Raw genomic sequence first — 26,595 nt, 5'->3', positions numbered from 1 at the left:
AGACGTCAGGGAACTGTTGTGTTTAATGAAATCCGGGTCATCGTCGTTGACCATGTGGTAAACAGAGGCCTTACCAGAAGCTGGCAGAAGCTGGCAGATTAATTCATCCCAATCTGAAGATCAACTGTCAATACGATCATGAGAACATTTCGCCAAGAAATCTGGTCTGCAGGATATGCACTATGCTGTACCATTACATTTACAGTAAATTACATATTGTAATGCATGTAAATTCACAAATCATGTTCCAGTATTCTTCCAGTATGATCTATTGACAGTATACTCTGTTCTACCCGCTGTACCCTCAGAATTGACAGAAGACCCCATGGTGGTGGCCGTGTGCTGACCAATCAGCAGGAGTGGGGCACTGGTGGAAATGGTGACGGCCAGGAATGACGTATGGCTGTCCTAAATAAAACAGGCCATTGAAGAGAACAACGGCACCTTTGGCAATGTGGCATCCATCAGCCTACTAACAATCGCCAGCCTTTGGAAAGAAGCACCAGGTATCTATGAAACACATTTACCTGGTGCCTTCTGAGAGAAACAACAACCGGGTGAAACAACTGCGGGCCGAGTATGTTCAGGTACAGCACTTTATACTGTATTACTGTTACTATTCATGCACATGCTACTTCACAATACCATATTGGGACTATACTGGAGAAATAACTCCCCAAAATACATTTTTTTGAACGGTGATGGTGCTTGATGCTGCTGTGAACCATCACAAGAATATCTTTGTTGATCAAGCGAGCTCCAACCTGGCCAAAACTCTGGGTCGTGGGCGGAAACTCATTGGCTAATATCTCCATGTGCGCAGCCATCTCTGAAGATGGTGTGGTAGGATGTTTTGGATCCTACAATGCTGCACACCTCATTGTGTTCCTCATTGACATTGAGCAGGCCTTTCAAGGTGAAGAAGTTGACCTATGTCATTGTGTGGGACAATGTTAGGTTCCACCTAGCAGAGGTGGTTCGGGAATGGTTTCGGGCCCATCCCCGATTCGTGACTCTATACCTGCGCCCCATACTCTCCTTTCCTCAACTCTATTGAGGAATTTTTTTGTTCAGTGTGGAAGGTGTACGATCACCATCCCAATGAGGTTGCCACCTTCCTGGCCATGGATGAGGCATGCGACAAGATCAATGCAAACCAATGTCAAGCTTGGATTCGCCAAAAGTTTTTTTCTGAAGACATTCACTGTGATGTGGATGAGAAATGATGGCCAAATGCTCAAGACAGGCTTGATGCAAACTAATGTGTTTTAAATGTTCAATTGTTTTATTTAATGTCTTACATTTGACTACAAACAGTACACCTATGTTGCAATTACGTCAACAACAGCAAAAATAATTGCATGAATAATTGTAGAGGATGTCTTCATTGACCACACCTTTGATTACTCATATTAAAGATGTTATGGAAATGATACATTTTCGGTAAATCGTGTTGGATAATGTAAGTGTATTGCCTAAAGTGAAAACTGTCATTTACAGTACTGTAGCATAGTACTTTCAGCACTTCTAAGGGAGATTGAAATATGTACAGTATATTACATAGTTTACTATGGATTAACTGGTAGTCAAAATGACTCAAATGAAAATATATCATTATGTGGTATTTTGGTGATTAAACCAATGTTCTCATTACATTTCACAATAAACTTCTATATGTTTTTATCAATGGTTGTGTGGTGAGAGATGTTTAAAATCCAAATGAATGCACAATGACACACTTTGAATGAAAGACTGGCTGCGTTAGAAGTGTGACCAGTTTGGAGTTTTGTACTAAGAGTTGTGAAAATGTATCACATACTGCTGAAAACAGTAAATCCAACGACATGGTGAAATATTGTTTTCACGTTGAAGTAACGCTAGTTGACAACTCAACCAAATGTAAACCAAAACTAGACATTGAACTGACGTCTGTGCCCAGTCCTACAGCTGTCTCCGGCGTGACTTTAACAGGCAACCTTTGGATTGCTAGATGGTCACAGATTACACCGACCTCATCCTCCCTCCTTTCATTTCTGTCTAAAGTAACTACACCATTAGTAGGTATCATACGCCTTGGAAGTCCTCAGAAATACGTAAAGTAAGTTTCGTAGGGTTCTGAGCCCAGGCTGATTTAAAAACAAAGACATTAAAACAAATAATAACATTCCTGGGTTATACATTGTTTATTGAGCTGACATTGTCTGACTCTGCTGTACCAACTGCAGCTGTGTACGTTGTTGTAGGATCATCATTGGGAAAACAGAATAATCAGAGAGATAATTAATTGAATCTTGCCGAGGCACCTGGGTTTAACTGTATTCTCCTGGTCCCCTTGGCAGCAGGGGACACATTTTAATCTGATAATCTGATAATCTGTGTATTCGCCCAGACTATTGATCACAGGAGCCTAATCCGTTTCCCTCATCAAACCATGGGGAGTCTGGGGGCGATACAGGTCTCTGTGTTTGTGTGTGTGTGTGCGTGTGTGTGTGTGTGTGTGTGTGTGTGTGTGTGTGTGCGTGTGTGTGAGTGTGTGTGTTTGTGTGTGTGTGCACCCAACCCCTTTTTCAAAGGATCAACACGGACAGGGTCCCAATGATACCAGTGAGACAATGTGGTTTAGGTGCCAAGCAGATCAGTGCTCTATGCTGGTAGGTAACAGAGTTGCTGATACTCCTCTCTACTGAAGTGAGCTCCCCATGTCATGCACATTAGCGAAGTAGCGGTAGTGATCCTTTCCTTTTGCATAGCTAACAGAGTCAGACAGGTTTCAGGTATGCTTAGTCAACTGAGCAGTGAAATGTCCCTGATTCCCCTTTACAAAAGCCAAGAGTCTTTCTCCCTCCTCACTCAGCCCAAAATAGGTTCTAATGTGAACAAATAGAGAGCATTAAATTGAAGGTGCCGAGCAGTAAATTGATATCAGCAGTTATTATAGACGGTGGAGGCGTACTGTCTTGGGCATCTCAGAGCGGATGTGGCACCTCTCTGAAGCCTCCACCACTTGAGGTCAGGGAGGTGCTGTTAATACATAAGCATCATTTCTTAAATTGGTGGAGAACTGGGTATTTTGGCTGACTGCAGCATGTTCACTGTGGACCTCTTAGCACTGTTTACTTGTCTTAGAATTGTGGGGGCGCACCGACTTGCTGATCTACCTCCCTCCCTCCACACACACATGTTTCCCATACACATGTTTTATCCCCACAGCCCAAAAGGAGCGGGTGCCCATCACTCAGTCAGCGTTGGGCCAAACTGGCAGACAGCCTCAATCTCAGCAGGCCCAGGGATTACTTAATAGCCTGACCCCTGCACCCACACACGGGGCCTCATTTCATTAATCTAAGCTCACACGAAAACTCATTCCCTGCCTGACAGCCCTGCAGGCTCCTGCAGGCCCTGCGCCTCTCTCCAGGGTGGGGGTTGAGGTGTGGAGGGGGGCAGAATGGGGGTTACTGAGTACTCTGATCAATAGTGCTTGTGACCAAACATTTCAAAAGCACATTAAAATGCCACTCATCCTGGCCCAGTCCAGAGCCCCTCCAAATAAATCAAGGGCGTATCCCAGCAGGATACGTACTGCCAAGCAGACAGCCTGGCGGGGAGGATAGGTGAGTGGGAGGGAGGGAGGGAGGGAGGGAGGGAGGGGGAGGGAGGGAGGGAAGGAGGGAGGGAGGGGGAGGGAGCTGTTGAAATTCATGCCTCCCTCCGCTCATCTTCCATTGCTCACCACACTCTGTCCAGCTGGGTTTTAGCAATGAGACAGTCCTTGCAATGCAGTACCCTGATAGAGGTGCTGTGTGTCTGTGCTTAATGTGCTACAGCTCATTCCATGACAGGTCTTCATGTGTTTTCACCTGAATCACTTTTCAATACGCAATCTCTGTGGTACTGCAAATTGTATTGATACACTCAGCAAATGAATTGAGGTTAAAATCACTAGAACTTGTTATTATCAGAAAAATTCCTAGATATAGAGGGGTCAATTAAACTAAAAGGGGTCAATTAAACCACAAGTGTTTCCGTTGTTACCTAATGTTCTGTTATACTACTACTGCAAAGATGTCTCAGTTGGTCCTAAAATCCTCTCCTACTGAAAGAGTTAATTTCAATTTTCACCAACAGCTTTATGCAAGATCTCCAATTGCCTCTTTATCCCACTAATTAATGTGTTGACAACTAAAAGAAATTTGACTTGTAGCCCACTCCTACTCCTGAGTTGTGAGGTTGTTGTAACTGTGAGAGGTGTGTTTTCCCCCAACACAGGGAAGCCGATCACTAACGCACAAGAAGAACAGGAGCCCTCTCTCACACACACACACACACACACACACACACACACACACACACACACACACACACACACACACACACACACACACACACACACACACACACACACACACACACACACACACACACACACACACACACACACACACACACACGTTCCTCAGCTCTCTCACAGCATGACGTTGGCCACATCTCTACTGTCTCAGACCTGCTGCTGCAGCCCTCTAACTGTGTCTTGCAATTACCTTTCCACAGGAGATGAAATGCCATTTAAATAAAGATATACTGTTGGTATTGTGTCAGGAGAGGAGGACAGAAAGTTATTTATTTCCGTCTTTTTTCCTCCAGGCAGCAGAGTAGAAGTGTGTTTGGTGTGAGAGGCAGCTATCAAAGGAAAACATACCCTTGTGTAACAAGAAAGCCACTTATTTTTCCCTTGTATTTTGAGAGAGCATCCTCAAATCCACATGAGACTGGATGAAATGCATTTAACTAAAGTGGAACAAGTGGCCAGTCAAATAACGTTAGAAAAACACTCTGTCGATGTTGAAGAGAGACAAATTGGAATGTTAAATCTGGTAAGAGAGCTCAGAGTCATGAATAAGCGTCCCTAATGTGTATGTGTGTGTGTTTGAGTGTGTGTGTGTGAGAGTGTCTGTGTGTGTGCATGTGTGCACTTCAAATCAACTCAAATCAAATTACATTGGTCACATACACATATTTAGCAGATGTTATTGCTGGTGTAGTGAAATGCTTGTTTTCCTAGCTCCAACAGTGCAGTAGTATCTAACAGTGCAGTAGTATCTAACAGTGCAGTAGTATCTAACAGTGCAGTAGTATCTAAAACGTTTCACAACAATACACACAACTCTAAAAGTAAAGGAATGAAATGAAGAAATATATAAATATTAGATTGAGCACTGTCAGGGTAGAATAGAATACAGTATATATATATATATATATATATATATATGAGACGAGTAAAGCAGTATGTAAACATTATTTAAACAATCTTAAAGTGACTAGTGTTCCATTGTTAAAGTGGCCAGTGATTCCATATCTATGTATATAGGGCAGCAGCCTCTATGGTCCAGGGTTGCGTAACCGGGTGAGAGCCGGCAAGTAATGGCGATTTAACAGTCTGACGGCCTTGAGATAGACGCTGTTTATCAGTCTCTCGGTCCCAGCTTTGATGCACTTGTACTGACCTCGCCTTCTGGATGATAGCGGGGTGAACAGGCCGTGACTCGTGTGGTTGATGTCCTTGATGATCTTTTTTTGGCCTTCCTATGACTTCGGGTGCTGTAGGTGTCCTGGAGGGCAGGTAGTTTGCTCCCTGTGATGCGTTGGGCAGACCGCACCATCCTCTGGAGAGCCCTGCGGTTGCGGGCGGTGCAGTTGCCGTACCAGGCGTTGATACAGCCTGAAAGGATGCTCTCAGTTGTGCATCTGTAAACGTTTCTGAGGGTTTTGGGGGCCAAGCTGAATTTCCTCAGTTTCCTGAGGTTGAAGAGGCACTGTTGCGCTTTCTTCACCAAGCTGTCTGTGTGGGTGGACCATTTCAGATGTGTAAGCCGAGGAACACTTTCTCCACTGCAGTCCCGTCGACGTGCATAGGGGCGTGCTCACTCTGCTGTTTCCTGAAGTCTACGATCACCTCCTTTGTTTTGTTGACATTAAGTGAGTGTCACGGTTTTCTTCTATCTCCTCCTCTGACGACGAGGTGTAGCAAGGATCGGACCAAAATGCAGTGTGGTAATTTTCATACATGTTTAATAACGAATAAACACGAACAATACAAAACCAAGAAATGTAACACGAAAACCGAAACAGACTATACTGGTGCAAACTAACACAGTAACACAGAGACAGGAACAATCACCCACGAAACACTCAAAGAATATGGCTGCCTAAATATGGTTCCCAATCAGAGACAACGATAAACACCTGCCTCTGATTGAGAACCACTTCAGGCAACCATAGACTGTTCTAGATAACCCTACGAATTCACAATCCCAACACCTACAAAAAAAAACAAGACAAAACACACCACATAATAAACCCATGTCACACCCTGGCCTGACCAAAATAATAAAGAAAACACAAAATACTACGACCAGGGCGTGACAGTGAGAGATTATTTTCCTGGCACCTCTCTGCCAGGTCCCTCACCTCCTCGCTGTAGGCTGTCTCGTCATTGTTGGTAATCAGGCCTACTACTGTTGTGTCGTCTGCAAACTTGATGATTGACTACAGGAGGGGACTGAGAATGCACCCTTGTGGGGCCCCTGTGTTGAGGATCATTGAAGTGGAAGTGTTGTTTCCTACTTTGAACACCTGGGGGCGGCCCGTCAGGAAGTCCAGGACCCAGTTGCACAGGGTGGGGTTCAGACCCAAGGCCCAGAGCTTAATGATGAGTTTGGATGGTACTATGGTGTTGAATGCTAAGCTATTGTCAATGAACAGCATTCTTACATAGGTATTCCTCTTGTCCAGATGGGATAGGGCAGTGTGCAGTGCGATGTCGATTGCATCGTCTGTTGATCTATTGGGGGCAGTAAGTAAATTGAAGTGGGTCTAGTGTGTCACGTAAGGTGAAGGTGATATGATCCTTAACTAGCCTCTCAAAGCACTTAAAATCAATTCAAATCCAATTTTATTTGTCACATACACATGGTTAGCGGATGTTAATGCGAGTGTAGAGAATTGCTTGTGCTTCTAGTTCCGACCATAGAGTAATATCTAACAAGTATTTATCTAACCTAACAATTTCACAACTACCTTATACACACAAGTGTAATGGAATGAATAAGAATATGTACATAAAAATTAATAAATGAGCGATGGCCGAACAGCATAGGCCAGATGCAGTAGATGGTATAGAGTACAGTATATACATATGAGATGAGTAATGTAGGGTGTGTAAACATTATATAAAGTGGCATTGTTTAAAGTGACTAGTGATACATTTATTACATCAATTTTTCCATTATTAAAGTGGCTAGAGTTGAGTCAGTATGTTGGCAGCAGCTACTCAATGTTAGTGGTGGCTGTTTAACAGACTGATGGCCTTGAGATATAAGCTGTTTTTCAGTCTCTTGGTCCCAGATTTGATGCACCTGTACTGGCCTCGCCTTCTGGATGGTTTACGGGGTGAACAGGCAGTGGCTCAGGTGGTTGTTGTCCTTGATGATCTTTATGGCCTTCCTGTAACATCGGGTGGTGTAGGTGTCCTGGAGGGCAGGTAGTTTGCCCCCGGTAATGAGTTGTGCAGACCTCACTACCCTCTGGAGAGCCTTACGGTTGTGGGCGGAGCAGTTGCCATACCAGGCGGTGATACAGCCCGACAGGATGCTCTCGATTGTGCATCTGTAAAAGTTTGCGAGTGTTTTTGGTCACAAGCCGAATTTCTTCAGCCTCCTGAGGTTGAAGAGGAGCTGCTGCGCCTTCTTCACCATGATGTCTGTGTGGGTGGACCATTTCAGTTTGTCTGTGATGTGTACGCCGAGTCCCTGCCACTTCATGATGACAGGAGTGAGTGCTGTGGGCGATTGTCATTTAGTTCAATTACTTTTGCTTTCTTGGGTACAGGAACAACGGTGGCCATCTTGAAGCAAGTGGGGACAGCAGACTGGGATAGGGAGAGATTGAATATGTCCGTACACACTCCAGCCAGCTGGTCTACGCTCTCAGGACGCGGCTCAGGATGCCGTCTGGGCCGGCAGCCTTGCGAGGGTTAACACGATTAAATGTCTTACTCACGTCGGCCACGGAGAACGAGACCCCATATCCTTGGTAGCGGGCCGCATCGGTGGCACTGTGTTATCCTCAAAGCAGGCGTAGAAGGTGTTAAGCTTGTACTTGAGCAATACATCGGTGTCTGCGACGTGTCTGGTATGCCCTTTGTTGTCCGTGATTGTCTGTAGTCCCTGCCACATATGTCTCGTGTATGAGCCGATGAATTGCAAATCCACTCTGTCTCTGTACTGACGTTTTGCCTTTTTGATTTCCTTATGGAGGGAATAACTGCAGTGTTTGTATTCGATGGTTCGCGCTTTCAGTTTTGTGCAAATGCTGCCATCTATCTACAGTTTCTGTTTGAGTAGATTTTAATAGTCACAGTGGGTACAACTTCTCCTATACACTTTCTGATGAACTCAGTCACCATTATTCTGAGGCGACCTGGAACATATCCCAGTCCGCGTGATCAAAACAATCTTGTAGCATAGATTCCAATTGGTCAGACCAGCGTTGAATAGCCCTTGCACGGGTACTTCCTGTTTGAGTTTCTGCTTATAGGAAGTGAGGAGCAAAATGGAGTCGTGATCAGATCAGATGCGTGTGTGTGTGTATGCGTGTCTGTACGTCTGTAGTCCCAGGTGGGTGACAGTGAGTGTGTGAAGGATTGTGACAGTGTTACACAGCAGCTTTATTAGCAGTCATATTAAAGCCTGTTCACAGCGGGGCCGAGACTTTGCCACTCATTAGCATCATGTGATATTTGTCTCCCTGACACTGGGATGAGACTGCTGCTGCACTCACTTAGCTTTAACTCTCTCTCTCTCTCTCTCTCTCTCTCTCTCTCTCTCTCTCTCTCTCTCTCTCTCTCTCTCTCCATCACTCTTATACCTCACACTCATTCATACTCTCACCTCTCTCTCTCTTCGTCTTTCAACCATCCTCTCTCCTTCTACCTGAGTTCTCCCTTTCTACCTCATCCCCTGTCTCTCTCTCTCTCTCTCTCTCTCTCTCTGTCTCTGTCTCTCCCCTTCTTGGAGGAGTGTCGTGCACCTCTCGCTGTGCCCCTATCTAACAGGATCTATAGGCACGCGTGGCAGAGCGCCGTCTCCATGGTGATATCCTCCAGAAATACAACAGGGATTTGCCATCCTCGCACACAGGCGTGAAGCTAGTCAGAGAGAAATAGAGAGCGAGATGGGGGATGGAATAAGGGAGAGAGATGGAAATGGAAGGAAAGCGAGGGGGAGAGGTGGAGAGAGAGAAAGATAATTGAACGGATATAAAGAGAGCGAGAGAGAAAGAGACAGAGGGAGAGAAACAGCAAGAAGGACAACGAGTGAGAGAAAGAGAGAAAGAGAGAGGGAGAGGGACAACGAGTGCATGAGAGAGAGAGAGAGAGAGAGAGAGAGAGAGAGAGAGAGAGAGAGAGAGAGAGAGAGAGAGAGAGAGGGACAGCGAGTGTGAGAGACCCGACAGTCTTCTCCCCTCCAAAGAAAAGAACAAAAGCTGTGTGGTTCAGGCTAACTGTTCTCTTGCTTCTTAACATGGCACTTTCACTAGTAAAACCTCCCCAGTAAATTAGAGCTCATACAATGTGATATCTGAATAATACAACACACACACTATTGTATCATTTGTAAACACTGCCATTACAGAGGTGGTATTGTAAAACATCAATAACACCAAGTCCCTAGTGTCTTCCACTACAGCGTTATGGGCTGTAACAGGAGACAGCTGGTGCAGTAGAGTGAAGAGAAAGCCAGAGGAATCAAACCCCTGCAGATACCCAGCTCCTATCATCAAGTCAGCCTGACAGGCAGCCCCAGTGCCTTACTCTGCCTCAGCCCCTTACCTAGCTTCTTCTTCAGCACCAGTCATTGCCTCTTGTCCTTCAACCTACCCTTGCCTTTACCCCTGCCCCTACCCCTGCCCATTGCCCCAGACCCAGCCTCAGCCATGCCATCGAAACCTGACAGAATGACACTGTAGCCTGTCTACCAGCAGCCCTATGGGTGCTCCCCACCCAGCCGCAGCTCCTTATCCTCTACCCCAGGAGCCCAACCAGTAGCCCCATAGACTCTCCTAGGGCCCCTCTAAGGCATATCACCCCCATCAGACACAGATGTGTCTGTCTGTCGGTCTCAGGCCCAGTGATCATGGCCTCAATGAGGGGATGGAGAAATAGGGCTCCAGGGGGTCTAACACATTCACATCCCTGGGACTGACCAGAGGCTATAGCTGCCTATCACCATCACTGAATCCATTAGCCCATCTACAGACCGCCACAGGGTTATACACACCAGTAAAACAGACTGTATGGAGGGAGTGGCCAGCATAGGGAATTACTTTGGTAGATGCATCTCTGTTGATATAAATAAGATCATTTTACAGTTTCTATATGGGGTGGACTAATCAGGCCTATGGTTCTACTCATGTACTGTATTGCACCCATTTGTCATTCCACGGCTAAATTCACTCCTGAATCACCCAGGTAAGGATCCTCTCCACTCACATAATTACTTCAATCAATCACTTCAACATGGGGAGAGACACAGAGAGAAGCTGCAGAGCCCTGCGGCCATCTTGGAGAAGGTTTACCCTCCCCATCTACTCTATCATTCTGTATTAACTACACTGGGTTTGTTACATTAATGGAGTTCATACTGCAATCATATCATGTCACAAATGTTATTTTGAGACAAGGTTCAGACATGCACAGAGACGGCCATACCTATTCACCAGAGCCTCAGTCCATCTAGGATTAGCAGCACAGAAAAACACGAGTGAACTGAACAAGCCCTAAAATATCACTGGCCCACCATGATAGCACAGGAACTGTGCCATTACTCACCATCTGAAATAACTAGTGTTCAGTTCTCTACCTAAGATCCAGCTTTACTTCCACCCACCCAGCCTTTAGTGTCTGCTGCCATTAGTGACTGGCTGCTTTGACTCTGCCTGTTCTGTTGGCTTGTTTACTGGGCCTGGTACATTTCCCCAGCGGAGACAGGGGAGGGCTCTTGACATTGATGTAATTTAGTTGGCAGCCGTGCGGAGGGATAGCAGGCTAGGGGGCTGGGGGCAAGGGAGATAGTTAGGGGGTGTGGGTGTGTAGGAGGTCAGGATGTGCCCGGCCCGGAGAGGAGATTGAGGGCCCTAAGCCTCTGACTGGCATGCGCCCCCTCGCTCCTCGTCACAGGTCCCCCTGGCATGCTACTCGGCGCTGGGCTCGCTACACATGATCTCTCATTCCCTTTGATGTGTTTCCAGCGGGTGGGGGGGGGGGGACAGGCAGGCTGAGGCAGGAAGCGTAAACACCACCTGTTTACCACACGCTAGCTAACGCTAGGCTAGAGCAGCGCTAGGTACTGGAGCTAGCCTGACTGATTGTCATAATAACACACAACTAAACAAAGAAGAGGAAAACACAAAGGGGGAAAATAAACAAGTGGCAGAGGAAGAAAGGGAAGAGGGGGGATAGATGAGAGCGGCAGAATATATCAGAGGGGCGAAATGTGTTTGAAGGTATCTTTATGTTATGTTTTATATATCTAAAAAAATATTTGCTTATTACGAACAACATGCTGTAGGAAAAACGGTGCTGTAGTTGATGGAAAACCAAGTGAAGCTGACTCCATCATTGACTATTCAATAATGGCAGTGGTTACACAAAACAAAGAAAAAACAAGCGAATGAAATATACTAACTAAGATGATCACCGTAAAAAATATGGAACCCTAAAATAGTCCCCACAGAGCCAGTCCACAGAGCCAGTCTACAGAGCACTGGCCACTCCTACATGGAAGCTGATTCTTCACCTCTATTCGTTCTGCCTCACACTCACCCGCTCCCTCTCTTACTGGAAAATAAAGCTGCCAATTAAATATGGAAATGTCCATTCCAGCGCCAGATACCTCACAGTGGGGGGTTGATTGTATGGAGGGTGATTTTTCAAAGGGAGGTGGCATTATGATTAACGTGACCTTATCTGTATTTGCACAAGGAGGCAGTGGGGGGGGCTGCGCTGGAGGGGGCGGAGGGGTTGAGGGCTGCTTGTTCACTACACCCTGTTCTCATCCCTTTCTAAGGTCTTTTGCCCTCTCTCTCTCTCTCCATATCCTATTTCTCTACCGTTCCCTCTAACTCTTTCTCAATCGCTCTACTTTCCTCTCTCTCTTTTCCTAACAACACACCTCTCCCTCTCCTTCCCTCTCCCTCCCTCTCCCGCCCCCTCTCTCTTTCCCTCTGCCAGGCTGCTAGGTGAAGTGTTCCTGTGTCGCCCCACTACTACCTGGCTCCATTCCAATGCTTTTAGTGAGTGCTATCTGCCAAGGCATGAATAATACAGCCCCAAGGCTGGCGGAAGGCTGGCGGAATCCAAATGAGCTATACATCAGGAAGAAAGCACTCGACTTTAGCTCAAGAACACGCTCCCACCAAGACAGGCAATTACTCAGCCCCAGCTGCAGCCATGGCAATCACTACCACAACCCCTGAACCCCTGTACCACCCCTGTACCCCGCCACCACCCACCATCCCAACATCCACACCCCAAAACAAGAACCCTTTCCCTCCTCCCCTCACCATTGCATCAAGACCAAAAAGAAGACACACATAAAGATTTATATATATATATATATACAGTGGGGCAAAAATGTATTTAGTCAGCCACCAATTGTTCAAGTTCTCCCACTTAAAAAGATGAGAGAGGCCTGTAATTTTCATCATAGGTACACTTCAACCATGACAGACAAAATGAGAAAAAAAATCCAGAAAATCACACTGTAGGATTTTTAAGGAATTTATTTGCAAATTACGGTGGAAAATAAGTATTTGGTCACCTAAAAACAAGCAAGATTTCTGGCTCTCACAGACCTGTAACTTCTTCTTTAAGAGGCTCCTCTGTCCTCCACTCGTTACCTGTATTAATGGCACCTGTTTGAACTTGTTATCAGTATAAAAGAAACCTGTCCACAACCTCAAACAGTCACACTCCAAACTCCACTATGGCCAAGACCAAAGAGCTGTCAAAGGACACCAGAAACAAAATTGTAGACCTGCACCAGGCTGGGAAGACTGAATCTGCAATAGGTAAGCAGCTTGGTTTGAAGAAATCAACTGTGGGAGCAATTATTAGGAAATGGAAGAGATACAAGACCACTGATAATCTCCCTCGATCTGGGGCTCCACGCTCTGTGAGCAAAGGTTTTGTTTTACCTCAATGTATCTTAATGACTTTATTCTAGTTGTAAAAGGAGGTCTGTGGGTGGCTGTGGCTATGAGAGCACCACAGAGACAGTTTATGGAGGATGGGAGGGTAAAATATTCCATAGAGACCCCAGCCAGATGTCCTTTCCTCAGGTCAGACCTACAACACACCACCACCTCCACCACCTCCACCACCACTGAGCTACCCTACGGACCACATTAGTGAATCAGTTGAACCACTTAATCATTGCTTATCTATAGGTAGACAATGTCCATAAAACACCCGCCCTTAACACTGTGACAGTCACCACCCACCGTAACGACTGGCACTGCGTATATCAGGTATATATGACACCTATATGGTGCATGTCTTATCAGCTAGCATTGAGGCATGAGTAAGTAAGAGCGTGAACCTATCCATCATCGGCTAATAATTTGTTAGCGTGGGATGTAATTACCGTGCGCTAGGCAACGGCACATCTCCCAGGTAGGGATAGTCACATAGGCCTGGAGGGATTGAACAGTGTTTTAGTATGCAATGTGTATCCTGTCAGCCTGCTATCCTGCCTTCCAAACATGGAGGACGAGGAGGTAGGGTGTGAGATAATGAGGTATCGTTAGTGAGTATCTACAGTGTCTTATTAACTAATAATAACAGCAGTCCTTTGTTTGTTACCTCTGCTGCCATCAATTATTCACACTTCACAGATTTACTCATCATTCATTTATGAAGCATCTTGTGCAGCCCAGAAACTAAATGCCACCCAGAACCAAAACATCACTGTCAGAAAGAGAGAGTTATGTGTGTGTGTGTGTGTGTGTGTGTGTGTGTGTGTGTGTGTGTGTGTGTGTGTGTGTGTGTGTGTGTGTGTGTGTGTGTGTGTGTGTGTGTGTGTGTGTGTGTGTGTGTGTGTCACAGTGAGTATTGGTATCTCAGAGGAAACCATGTGGCCTATTTCTATTTTACATTTGGATGCATGCATAGGAGGGTTTCTCATGAAGTAAAAATACTGGGAAATGGTGGAGTGTCACAAACAAACCACTTTGACTCAGTAGCGGTTTTGAGCTGCCTGGTTGCTCCCTTCACCATAGCTCTACCGCCATTACAGTTCTACCTCCATTCCACTTCCTGATTGTGTTAGTGTACAGCCTGTGAGGTGTCAGAGTGGGGCTCCCGAGTCCAGTCACACGGCCGTTACTCTGTCCTTCCACACACTAATTGGGCTTTATAGCTTCTCCATACTTCACCCCTTCTTAGAGGGGCTGACAAACAGCCTGGACTGAACCGAGAGCATTTATCTGCCTTGATGACTCCACAGGGACCTGAAACAGGTTTACAGACCATCCCTCCATACCCCTCTTCTATCTGAGTGACGGAGGAGGTATGAGAGGCAGCTAGTTAGAGGATGTTCAGTTACATGTTATACTAGTGCCCTGCTCCACCATTTAGACACGAAGGTGGGACACAGAAGGATATCGTCTGTACCGTCTGTATTTCAGGCTTATGTTCTCTCTGGTGAAATTATTTGCTTTGAGTGGCTGCTCTGGACTATGAAGAAACCAATGTTAATGTGTGTGTGTGTGTGTGTGTGTGTGTGTGTGTGTGTGTGTGTGTGTGTGTGTGTGTGTGTGTGTGTGTGTGTGTGTGTGTGTGTGTGTGTGTGTGTGTGTGTGTGTGTGTGTGTGTGTGTGTGTGCGTGCGTGCGTGCGTTTTGAGAATGTACCTCTATGTGTGTGTGTATAGTATACTAGGTAAAGACAAAAGACACACAGATCCACCCTCTCACATGAAGGGTGTGAGCTGTGGATTTCCTCCCTCTCTAGGGTTCTCACAGGAGGGGTGTGAGGCCTCTCAAAGTCCTCTGGTCCTCTGGGGCTCTTCAGACCGCACCGCCTGTTATTGGAGGTTCTCCGAATCAGAGAGGCAGACAGGCACTCGACGTGTGAGTGTGTGTGTGTGCTCGTGTATGGAATGTGTGTGGGAATGTATGTGTTTATTACTGTGTGAAGTGGTGATTAAATGGACTGTACTGTATGTGCATACATTTTCTAAATGTGTATTAGTGAATGATTGCATATGACTGATAAACACTATGTGAGAATAAGGAAATGCTAATAATGACTGATTAGGAATGTGTATCTAATGACTTCATGCTGAGTCTCATCACTCCATGAAATCTGTGTGTGTGAGAATGCACCTGTCTGTGTGTGTTTGAGAATGTACCTGTGTGTGTGTGTGTGTGTGTGTGTGTGTGTGTGTGTGTGTGTGTGTGTGTGTGTGTGTGTGTGTGTGTGTGTGTGTGTGTGTGTGTGTGTGTGTGTGTGTGTGTGTGTGTGTGTGTGTGTGTGTGTGTGTTACTTAGTATGTGTGTCAACAAGCTCTTAGAGTCTCACCACAGAATTAGATGTTCATCCACACGTCACATTTTGAAGTTGCTCCAAACATCGAATTACTAAGTGTTTTTGACACCCTGGGTTATATGCCATTCATCACCTACAGTCATGCGTGCATACATTTTACATTTGGGTGGTCAACTAATCAAACCCACTATCATGGCTTTACAAATGCCATGCTCTACCAACTGAGTTTAGGATAGGGTTTGGGATAATGTTCAAACATTAAGGTTATGTATTCAATCAAAATTGTTAAATTAAGGATTAAGGTTTGGGATAGGGTCAAAAAATAAAAATAAGAAAATGTGTTTCCACCACTGGGATTGAACAGAATACCTTCTGATCCGGAGTCATTGGATTAGGGGTTAAAGTTTGGGATAGGGGTTAAAACATAAAGGTCAGGCATTCATTCCGAATGGTTACGTTATGGGTGAAGGTTTGGGATAGGATTAAAACAAAACCACCACTGAGATTAAACCTTATCCGGAGTCATGGGATTACTGGATTATTCCCATCCACAACGCCCTAGCAAAACCCAAGCCTACTTGATGGTAATAGCCCTCACAATTGCCCCTATCCATGTCCCCTCTATCCAGGACATGAATAGACGTCCAATTTCAGAGTCACTCTTGAGTGATATGCCTGGTGTGTTACTCATTCCTCTCATTTTCTATGTGCTCTGTGGATCCACACGGTTCAACCTCTGCCTCTCATCTCACATCCATTCTTCATTCATCAGCCCTCCCTCCCTCGCTCTCTCTGAGCCAGAGGTCCTTCCTAAGGTGTAATTTAGCTGCCACTGCTCTGTAACTCCAGTCGTGGTCCAGAGAGGCTTGTTCACCCCCGACACCCCCGACACCAAAGACACTATCTGTCAATCAACCTTCCAGACAGTAAGTGGGTTCAAAGTGAGAGTCATTATTAAGTATGGCCTGAGTGGGCGGGATCTACTGCCCTGCCTTGACCCCTTGGCATGTTTACACCATAAAAAAACCCTGCTTCGTTTTTTTTTCTCACACATAATTAACGTGTGATGAATTTTCACAAAAATTCAGAGGAAAACAGAGAGAGGGAAAATAAACAGTACATATTTTCTAGAAAATAGAAGAAAAAAGAAAATACCATTTTGATTGGATTTCTTATGGGTAGCGGCAAAGGGACTCCGAAACAAATCCCTGGATGCCATGTTAACAGCATCAGCTATTAATGCTTCGTCTAATAGAACATTGTCTAGTGATGTTTAGTCACACCAGGCGTTACAGAAGCCTGCTGTAGTCCCTCTGTCTTAATAACCCCAGCCAGCCAATTATCTACCAGCGTTGGGACTTGATGAGAGTTGACTAATCTAAAACGGCTGGCCAAGCTATACTGCCATGGGCCTGTTATTGCCATCCAATATGCCTACCCCATTAACCTCCACCTTAAGATAAATCCGTTGGAATGACATTATTACACTTGATCAGCTCCATGAACAAAACCCTGGCCCTGGAGTTATATAACATAGAGATCCATTGAAGCCCAGTCATTTCATACACAGAGACTATATTTAAGGAATCTGATCTACAACACATATTTAGAAACAAGTTACAATGCAATGCCAATAGGATCAAACACAAGTTTGAAGTTGTATTTATTATGGATCCCCATTAGCCGCTGCTGAGGCCGCAGCTACTCTTCCTGGCTACTCCAAACCCGGCCAACAGCCCCCCCCACAGATACTCGCCCAAGCCTCCCCAGCTTCTCCTTCATCCATATCCAGACAGCAGATGTTCTGAAAGAGCTGCAAAACCTGGACCAGTACAAATGAGCTGGGCTAGACAATCTGGACCCTCTCTTTCTAAACTATCCGCAGCCATTGTTGCAACCCCTATTACCAGTCTTTCGTATCGTCCGAGATCCCTAAAGATTGGAAAGCTGCCGCGGTCATCCCCCTCTTCAAAGGGGGTGACACCCTAGACCCAAACTGTTACAGTCCTATATCCATCCTGCCCTGCCTTTCTAAAGTCTTCGAAAGCCAAGTTAATAAACAGATCACTGACCATTTCGAATCCCACCGTACCTACTCCACTGTGCAATCCGGCTTCCGAGCCGGTCATGGGTGCACCTCAGCCACGCTCAAGGTACTAAATGATATCATAACCGCCATCAATAAAAGACAGTACTGTGCAGCCGTCTTCATCGACCTGGCAGACTCAATAGCCTTGGTTTCCCTGATCCACCTCTACGCAGATGACACCATTTTATATACGTCTGGCCCTTCTGGCCGTTCCTTGTACACTGTGCTAGCTAACCTCCAAACGAGCTTCAATGCCATACAACACTCCTTCCGTGGCCTCCAACTGCTCTTAAACGCTAGTAAAACAAAATGCATGTTTTTCAACCGTTTGCTGCCTGCACCCACCCGCTCGACTAGCATCACCACCCTGGAAGGTTCCGACCTAGAATATGTGGACAACTATAAATACCTAGGTGTCTGGCTAGACTGTTAACTCTCCTTCCAGACTAATATTAAACATCTCCAATCCAAAATCAAATCTAGAATCAGCTATCAATTTTGCAACAAAGCCTCCTTCAACCACGCCGCCAAACTTACGCTAGTAAAACTGACTATCCTAACAATCCTCGACTTCGGCGGTGTCATCTACAAAATAGCTTCCAACACTCTACTCAGCAAACTGGATGCAGTATATCACAGTGACCTCCGTTTTGTTACCAAATCACCTTATACCACCCACCACTGCAACCTTTATGCTCTCGTCGGCTGGCCCTCGGTACATATTCGTCGCCAGAACCACTGGCTCCAGGTCATCTATAAGTCTATGCTAGGTAAAGCTCCGCCTTATCTCAGTTCACTGGTCACGATAACAACACCCACCCGTAGCACACATTCCAGCAGGCATATCTCATTGATCATCCCCAAAGCCAACACCTCATTTGGCAGCCTTTCCTTCCAGTTCTCTGCTGCCAGTGACTGGAACAAATTGCAAACATCGCTGAAGTTGGAGACTTTTATTTCCCTCGCCAACTTTAAACATCAACTATCTGAGCAGCTAACCGATCACTGCAGCTGTACATAGTCCATCTGTAAATAGCCCACCCAATCTACCTACCTCATCCCCATGCTGTTTTTTATTTTATTTACTTTTCTGCTCTTTTGCACACCAGTATCTCTACTTGCACATCACCATCTGCTCATTTATCTCTCCGGTGTTAATCTGCTAAATTGTAATTATTCGCTCCTATGGCCTATTTATTGCTTACCTCCTCATGCATTTTGCACACAATGTATATAGACTTTCTTTTCTCCACTGTGTCATTGACTTGTTTGTGTGATTGGCTTGTTTATTGTTTACTCCATGTGTAACTCTGTGTTGTTGTCTGTGTCACAATGCTTTGCTTTATCTTGGCCAGGTCACAGTTGCAAATGAGAACTTGTTCTCAACTAGCCTACCTGGTTAAATAAAGGTGTTCTCAACTAGCCTACCTGGTTAAATAAAGGCGAAATAAAAAAGTTGAGGCAGTTATATACAAATGTTAAAAATATGACGTTACATTTCACAGCAGATTTCACAACACATTAAATGTGTGCCTTCATACAGTGGGGCAAAAAAGTATTTAGTCAGCCACCAATTGTGCAAGTTCTCCCACTTAAAAAGATGAGAGAGGCCTGTAATTTTCATCATAGGTACACTTCAACCATGACAGACAAAATGAGGAAAAAAATCCAGAAAATCTCATTGTACGATTTTTAATTTATTTATTTGCATGTAGGGCATGTAAACAAAGTGGCATAGTTTAAAGTGGCTAGTGATACATGTATTACATAAAGATGCAGTAGATGATATAGAGTACAGTATATACATATACATATGAGATGAGTAATGTAGGGTATGTAAACATTATATTAAGTAGCATTGTTTAAAGTGGATAGTGATATATTTTACATCAATTTCCATCAATTCCCATTATTAAATTTGCTGGAGTTGAGTCAGTGTGTTGGCAGCAGCCACTCAATGTTAGTGGTGGCTGTTTAACAGTCTGATGGCCTTGAGATAGAAGCTGTTTTTCAGTCTCTCGGTCCCTGCTTTGATGCACCTGTACTGACCTCGCCTTCTGGATGATAGCGGGGTGAACAGGCAGTGGCTCGGGTGGTTGTTGTCCTTGATGATCTTTATGGCCTTCCTGTGACATCGGGTGGGGTAGGTGTCCTGGGGGGCAGGTAGTTTGCCCCCGGTGATGCGTTGTGCAGACCTCACTACCCTCTGGAGAGCCTTACGGTTGTGGGCGGAGCAGTTGCCGTACTAGGCGGCGATACAGCCAGACAGGATGCTCTCGATTGTGCATCTGTAGAAGTTTGTGAGTGCTTTTGGTGACAAGCCAAATTTCTTCAGCCTCCTGAGGTTGAAGATGCGCTGCTACGCCTTCTTCACGACGCTGTCTGTGTGGGTGGACCAATTCAGTTTGTCAGTGATGTGTACGCCGAGGAACTTAAAACTTACTACCCTCTCCACTACTGTCCCATCGATGTGGATAGGGGGGTGCTCCCTCTGCTGTTTCCTGAAGTCCACTATCATCTCCTTTGTTTTGTCGACGTTGAGTGTGAGGTTATTTTCCTGAGACCACACTCCGAGGGCCCTCACCTCCTCCCTGTAGGCCGTCTCGTCGTTGTTGGTAATCAAGCCTACCACTGTAGTGTCGTCCGCAAACTTGATGATTGAGATGGAAGTGTGCATGGCCACACAGTCGTGGGTGAACAGGGAGTACAGGAGAGGGCTCATAACGCACCCTTGTGGGGCCCCAGTGTTAAGGATCAGCGGGTTGGAGATGTTGTTACCTACCCTCACCACCTGGGGGTGGCCCGTCAGGAAGTCCAGTACCCAGTTGCACAGGACGGGGTCGAGACCCAGGGTCTCGAGCTTGATGACGAGTTTGGAGGGTACTATGGTGTTAAATGCTGAGCTGTAGTCGATGAACAGCATTCTCACATAGGTATTCCTCTTGTCCAGATGGGTTAGGGAAGTGCGCATTGTGGTTGAGATTGAATCGTCTGTGGACCTATTTGGGCGGTAAGCAAATTAAGCTAGCTGGTCTGCGCATGCTCTGAGGACGCGGCTGGGGATGCCATCTGGGCTTGCAGTCTTGCGAGGGTTAACATGTTTAAATGTTTTACTCACGTCGGCTGCAGTGAAGGAGAGTCTGCAGGTTTTGGTTGCGGGCTGTGTCAGTGGCACTGTATTTTCCTCAAAGCGAGCAAAAAAGTTATTTAGTCTGCCTGGGAGCAAGACATCCTGGTCTGTGACGGGGCTGGTTTTCTTTTTGTAATCCGTGATTGACTGTAGACCCTGCCACATACCTCTTGTGTCTGAGCCGTTGAATTGTGACTCTACTTTGTCTCTATCCTGACACTTAGCTTGTTTGATTGCCTTGCGGCGGGAATAGCTACACTGTTTGTATTCGGTCATGTTTCCGGTCACCTTTCCCTGGTTAAAAGCAGTGGCTTGCACTTTCAGTTTCACGCGAATGCTGCCATCAATCCACGGTTTCTGGTTTGGGAATGTTTTAATCATTGCTATGGGAACGGCATCATCAATGCACTTTCTAATAAACTCGCTCACCGAATCAGCGTATTTGTCAATGTTGTTGGAAGCAATGCGGAACATATCCCAGTCCACGTGACCGAAGCAGTCTTGAAGCGTGGAATCAGATTGGTCAGACCAGCGTTGAACAGACCTGAGTGCGGGAGCTTGTTGTTTTAGGCTCTGTAGGCAGGGAGCAACAAAATGGAGTCGTGGTTAGCTTTTCCGAAAGGAGGGCGGGGGAGTGCCTTATATGCGTCGCGGAAGTTAGAATAGCAATGATAAAAGATTTTACCAGCCCTGGTTGCACAATCGATATGCTGATACAATTTAGGGAGTCTTGTTTTCAGATTAGCCTTGTTAACCGGGCTATTGCCTTTGGCAATTGAAGTAGGTAGGTTCAACGCCATAGATGAAGAAGAGCGACTATGTACTGTTGTCACGGCCTGACCTTAGAGAGCCTTTTTATGTCTCTATTTGGTTCGTTCAGGGTGTGATTTGGGGTGGGCATTCTGTGTTTTCTTTTCTATGATTTTGTGTTTCTATGTTTTGGCCGGGTATGGTTCTCAATCAGGGACAGCTGTCTACCGTTGTCTCTGATTCGGAACCATACTTAGGCTGCCCTTTTCCCTCCTTTCTGTGTGGGAAGTTGTCTTTGTTTGTGGCACATAGCCCTTAAGCTTCACGGTTGTTTTGTATTGTTTATTGTTTTGTCGGCGTCATTTCAAATAAAAGGAATATGTACGCCCACCACGCTGCGCTTTGGTCTACTTCCAACGACACCCATGACTGTCTGTGATTTAGGGCAGGTTGAGAATGAACTGCCATTTTTATTTCATTGTACTTTATATGATGATTTGAGAGTTATACTGTTTAATAAAATGTTGCAAAGAAATCAGGAACTATTCTTGATTAGATATGAAGAAAAATTTGAATGGCTATTTCGAAAATAACTTCTTGGTTGCAAATTTTATCTCCGAAGCTTCGACAAGATAAGTTGTAAACTTGAAATATTTTTGTTTTGCTTTCTCAGTTGTTTTTCACTGCTGTATGAATGTATGTTTATATATACGTCAGAAAGTATTCAGACCCCTTGCCTTTTTTCACATTTTGTTACATTAAAGCCTTATTCTATAATTGATGAAATCGTTTTTTCCCCCCCTCATAAATCAACACACAACACCCCATGTGTCACACCCAGACCATAGTTTGCTTTGTATGTTTCTATGTTTTGGTTGGTCAGGGTGTGATCTGAGTGAGCATTCTATGTTGGATGTCTTGTTTGTCTATTTCTATGTCTGGCCTGAAATGGTTCTCAATCAGAGGCAGGTGTTAGTCATTGTCTCTGATTGGGAGCCATATTTAAGTAGCCTGGGTTTCACTGTGTGTTTGTGGGTGATTGTTCCTGTCTTTGTGTCTACACCAGATAGGACTGTTTAGGTTTTTGTTAATTTATTGTTTTGTTAGTTATTTCATGTCTAGTTCCTTTATTAAAGAACATGAATAACCACCACGCTGCATTTTGGTCCGCTTCTTCTTCACCAGAGGAAAACCCTTACACCATGATGACAACGCAAAAACATTTTACTTTTTATTTTAGCAAATGTAATAAAAAACAGATATCACTTGTACATATGTATTCAGACCCTTTACTCAGTACCTCGTTGAAGCACCTTTGGTAGTGAATATAGCCTTGAGTCTTCTTGGATATGACGCTACAAGCTTGGCACAGCTGTATTTGGGGAGTTTCTCCCATTCTTCTCTGCAGAACCTCTCAAACTCTGTCAGGTTGGATGGGGAGTGTCGCTGCACAGCTATTTTCAGGTCTCTCCACAGATGTTCGATCAGGTTCAAGTCCGGGCTCTGACTTGTACCGAAGCCACTCCTGCGTTGTCTTGACTGCGTGCTTAGGTTCATTGTCCAGTTGGAAGGTGAACCTTCGCCGCAGTCTGAGGTCCTGAGCATTCTAGAGCAGGTTTTCATATCCTGTCTAGTCTCCCAGTCCCTGCCGCTGAAAAACATCCCCACAGCATGATGCTGCCACCAACAATCTTCACTGTCGGGATGGTGCCAGGTTTCCTCCAGATGTGATGCTTGGCCAAAGAGTTCAATCTTGGTTTTATCAGACAAGCGGGCTGTCATGTGCCTTTTACTGAGGAGTGGCTTCCGTCTGGCCACTTTACCATAAAGGCCTGATTGGTGGAGTGCTGCAGAGATGGTTGTCCTTCTGGATGGTTCTCCCATCTCCACAGAGGAACTCAGGAGCTCTGTCAGAGTGACCATTGGCCCTTCTCCCCACATTGCTTAGTTTGGCCGGACGGCCAGCACTAAGAAGAGTTTTGTTGGTTTCAAACTTCTTCCTTTTAAGAATGATGGAGGCCATTGTACTCTTGGATACCTTCAATGCTGCAGACATTTTTTGGACCCTTCCCCAGATCTATGCCTCGACACAATCCTGTCTCACAATTCCTTCGACCTCATTTCTTGTTTTTTGCTCTGACATGCACTGTGCATCTATGGGACCTTATATAGAAAGGTGTGTGCTTTTCCAAATCATGTCCAATCAATTGAATTTACCACAGGTGGATTCCAATCAAGTTGTAGAAACATCTCAAGGATAATCAACGGAAACAGAATGCACCTGAGCTCAATTTTGAGTCAGGTGCAAAGGGACTGAATACTTATGTATTAGGTATTTCAGTTTTTTATACATATATATATATATTAAATATGTATAAAAAACATTTGCAAACATTTCTAAAACCCTGTTTTTGCTTTGTCAATATGGGGTATTGTGTGTAGATTGCTGAGGAAATGTTTTATTTGATCCCTTTTAGAATAAGGCTGAAAGGTAACTAAATGTGGAAAAAGTCAAGGGAACTGAATACCTTCCCGAAGGCACTGTATGTATAGACATGATTATCTTATTTTGCTACAGTAAACACAATGGACATCCTGAAGATGCCTGACACGATAATACAATTAAATCATATGCTACAGACAAACAGAGACTGTGGTTTACTGGGACTGCATGGAACCATCTGCCAGGGTGTGAACAGTCTTATGTTATGGTATTTCTGGGTCTGCGGCATGCGTTCTAAGGCTTTGTGAATTGCAGCGCGGCTAGGCTGGAGAGGAAAGAGGATATCGCTGGCACGCCGTGCAGAGAGCGGAGAAAGGGACTAATTAACATATTAATGATCCCACCTTCTTAGAGCTTCTGTCGGATAGTCAAAACACTTTGATAAGTATGCAAATGAGCACGGGAACCATCTGAAGGAGAAATTAGCTGCCGGAGATGGCCGAGCGTGAGAGAGAATGAGAGTAAGGGAGAGGGGGCAGAGAGGGGGAGGTGGAGAGAGACAGAGACAGAGAGAGAGAGAGAGAGAGAGGGAGAGAGAGAGACACAGAGAGAGAGAGAGAGAAAGAAAGAAAGAAAGGAAGAAAGGAAGGAAGGAAGGAAGGAAGGAAGGAAGGAAGGAAGGAAGAAGGAAGGAAGGAAGGAAGGAAGGAAGGAAGGAAGGAAGGAAGGAAGGAAGGAAGATGGGCGGGAGAGAAAGGAGGATAGAGAGAGAGGGTATTTGAGCAAGGCAGTCTTAGCCAGGCATGCTGATGGATTGAGCCTCTCGTTTGTTTTATTTATCTTCAATTATCCGCTGAGCAAAGCAAAGCACTGGCTGGTGGGATGGACACGTCACACTAAGAGGAGGAGTGTTTCTTTGTCTCCTCTTTGTGTGTGAGAGAGAAAGAAAGAGAAAGAAAAAGAGAGCGAAAACAGAGATGGGAAATAGTGCATGGCTATGCAGCCTTCTCCAAACTGTCCGTCCTCTCTCTCGCTATAAAGATACATACGGTACAGAGCGCTGCTGTCTATCAACTGTGCTGACGTCCAAGATGGCGGCAAGACCTAAGCCAGAGGACCGCCAGCCTCTGAGGGGGTTTAAGTAATGACCCCATCCAGACAAGGGCAAGTAATTATAACACTGGAAAGCCTTGCACGTGACCAGGATGGGAGATTTCTGTGGGAAAGCTAGTGTGTGTGTGTGTGTGTGTGTGTGTGTGTGTGTGTGTGTGTGTGTGTGTGTGTGTGTGTGTGTGTGTGTGTGTGTGTGTGTGTGTGTGTGTGTGTGTGTGTGTGTGTGTGTGTGTGTGTGTGTGTGTGTACGTGTGTAAGTGTGTGTACGTTTGTGTACGTGCGTGTGTTTGTGTGTACGTTTGTGTACGTGCGTGTGTTCGTGTGCACACGTGCATGACTTAGTTTAGTTCCCGATTCACCGACACGGTCATCACATTCTACAATGATTTTGAATAATTAAAATGTTAAATTAACTGGATAATGTCTTGGACGGCCATGTTTCAGCTCTGACACTGGCGATTAAAGCTTCCACGAGAACTACTAGCCTCTCTCATTCCACCAACCAGAGGACAGAGAAAACCTATGTCTTGACAGAGATGGAGTTAGAAGAGGTAGCTATAGACAGTTCAAAAGAGCAGTATGCACATCCAAAACTGTCCACAGTTGCAGGGTACAACAATTCCACAAGGAAAGTTGATAAATACCCACGCAATGTATGCTTTGTTTTATCAGCAACTAGTTGGACCTCAAAGGGTTTTCATCGGGCTTAACTAAGGTTTAGCAATGATCCACCTTCCTCAACTGTTCCGAACATTTCAGCTCAAGAGGAGCTGACGGAGGGAAAACGGCTCTGCCTGTATTTAGTAAGAGACAAACACAAGCGCTCCTTTTAAGAGACGAGTCTGAACGGGTCTGACGCATGTGATGTCATAAGGATTAACATAGTGTTTGTGGTGATATGGTACCCACGCATGAGAACCACAAGTTAGTATACACGTCGGTGAAAGCCGCTGAGGGGAGGACGGCTCATACTAACGGCTGGAACGGCAGACATGGAATGGCATCAAACACCTGGAGACCATGTGTTTGATGTATTTGATACCATTCCACTAATTCCGCTCCGGCCATTGCGACGGACCTGTCCTCCCCAATGGAGGTGTCACCAACCTCCTGTGACACACATAATATATACACAATAGTCACAGACTTTATCTGAAAAGAGGGAATTCTACCAATTCTTTTGACAGCGTATCTCGGAGACGCCCAAAGTGTCTGGTTCCGGTTATGTAAGGCAGCAACCCCCTCTTTGTCGGACTGGGAAAGTGGGATTAGTTCACAATGAGCCTGGTATTTTAGAACAAAGGGGAAGGAATAGAACACAGGCATGTCCTTTAGAGAGGAGAGAGAGCCTTCCATTTTGAGTGCTTGTTTATGAATAGCTTTATGGAGAGCTTATGCACTAGAAAACATGATTAGCATATCCCACTGTACATATGCAAATGACAAAGGGATGGGAATACATATTAG

The 26,595-nt window shown here is 45.3% G+C and overlaps 1 protein-coding gene across 1 annotated transcript in view; it reads right to left on the bottom strand.

The window, feature by feature from the left end:
* LOC135526018 (myelin transcription factor 1-like protein) overlaps nucleotides 1–26,595 on the bottom strand; it is a 157,363-nt gene that overhangs the window by 54,666 nt on the left and 76,102 nt on the right.

The sequence above is a fragment of the Oncorhynchus masou genome, chromosome 32, assembly GCF_036934945.1.
Source record: "Oncorhynchus masou masou isolate Uvic2021 chromosome 32, UVic_Omas_1.1, whole genome shotgun sequence".
NCBI classification, from domain to species: Eukaryota; Metazoa; Chordata; class Actinopteri; order Salmoniformes; family Salmonidae; genus Oncorhynchus; species Oncorhynchus masou.
This window is presented reverse-complemented; position numbering and strand designations above follow the sequence as displayed.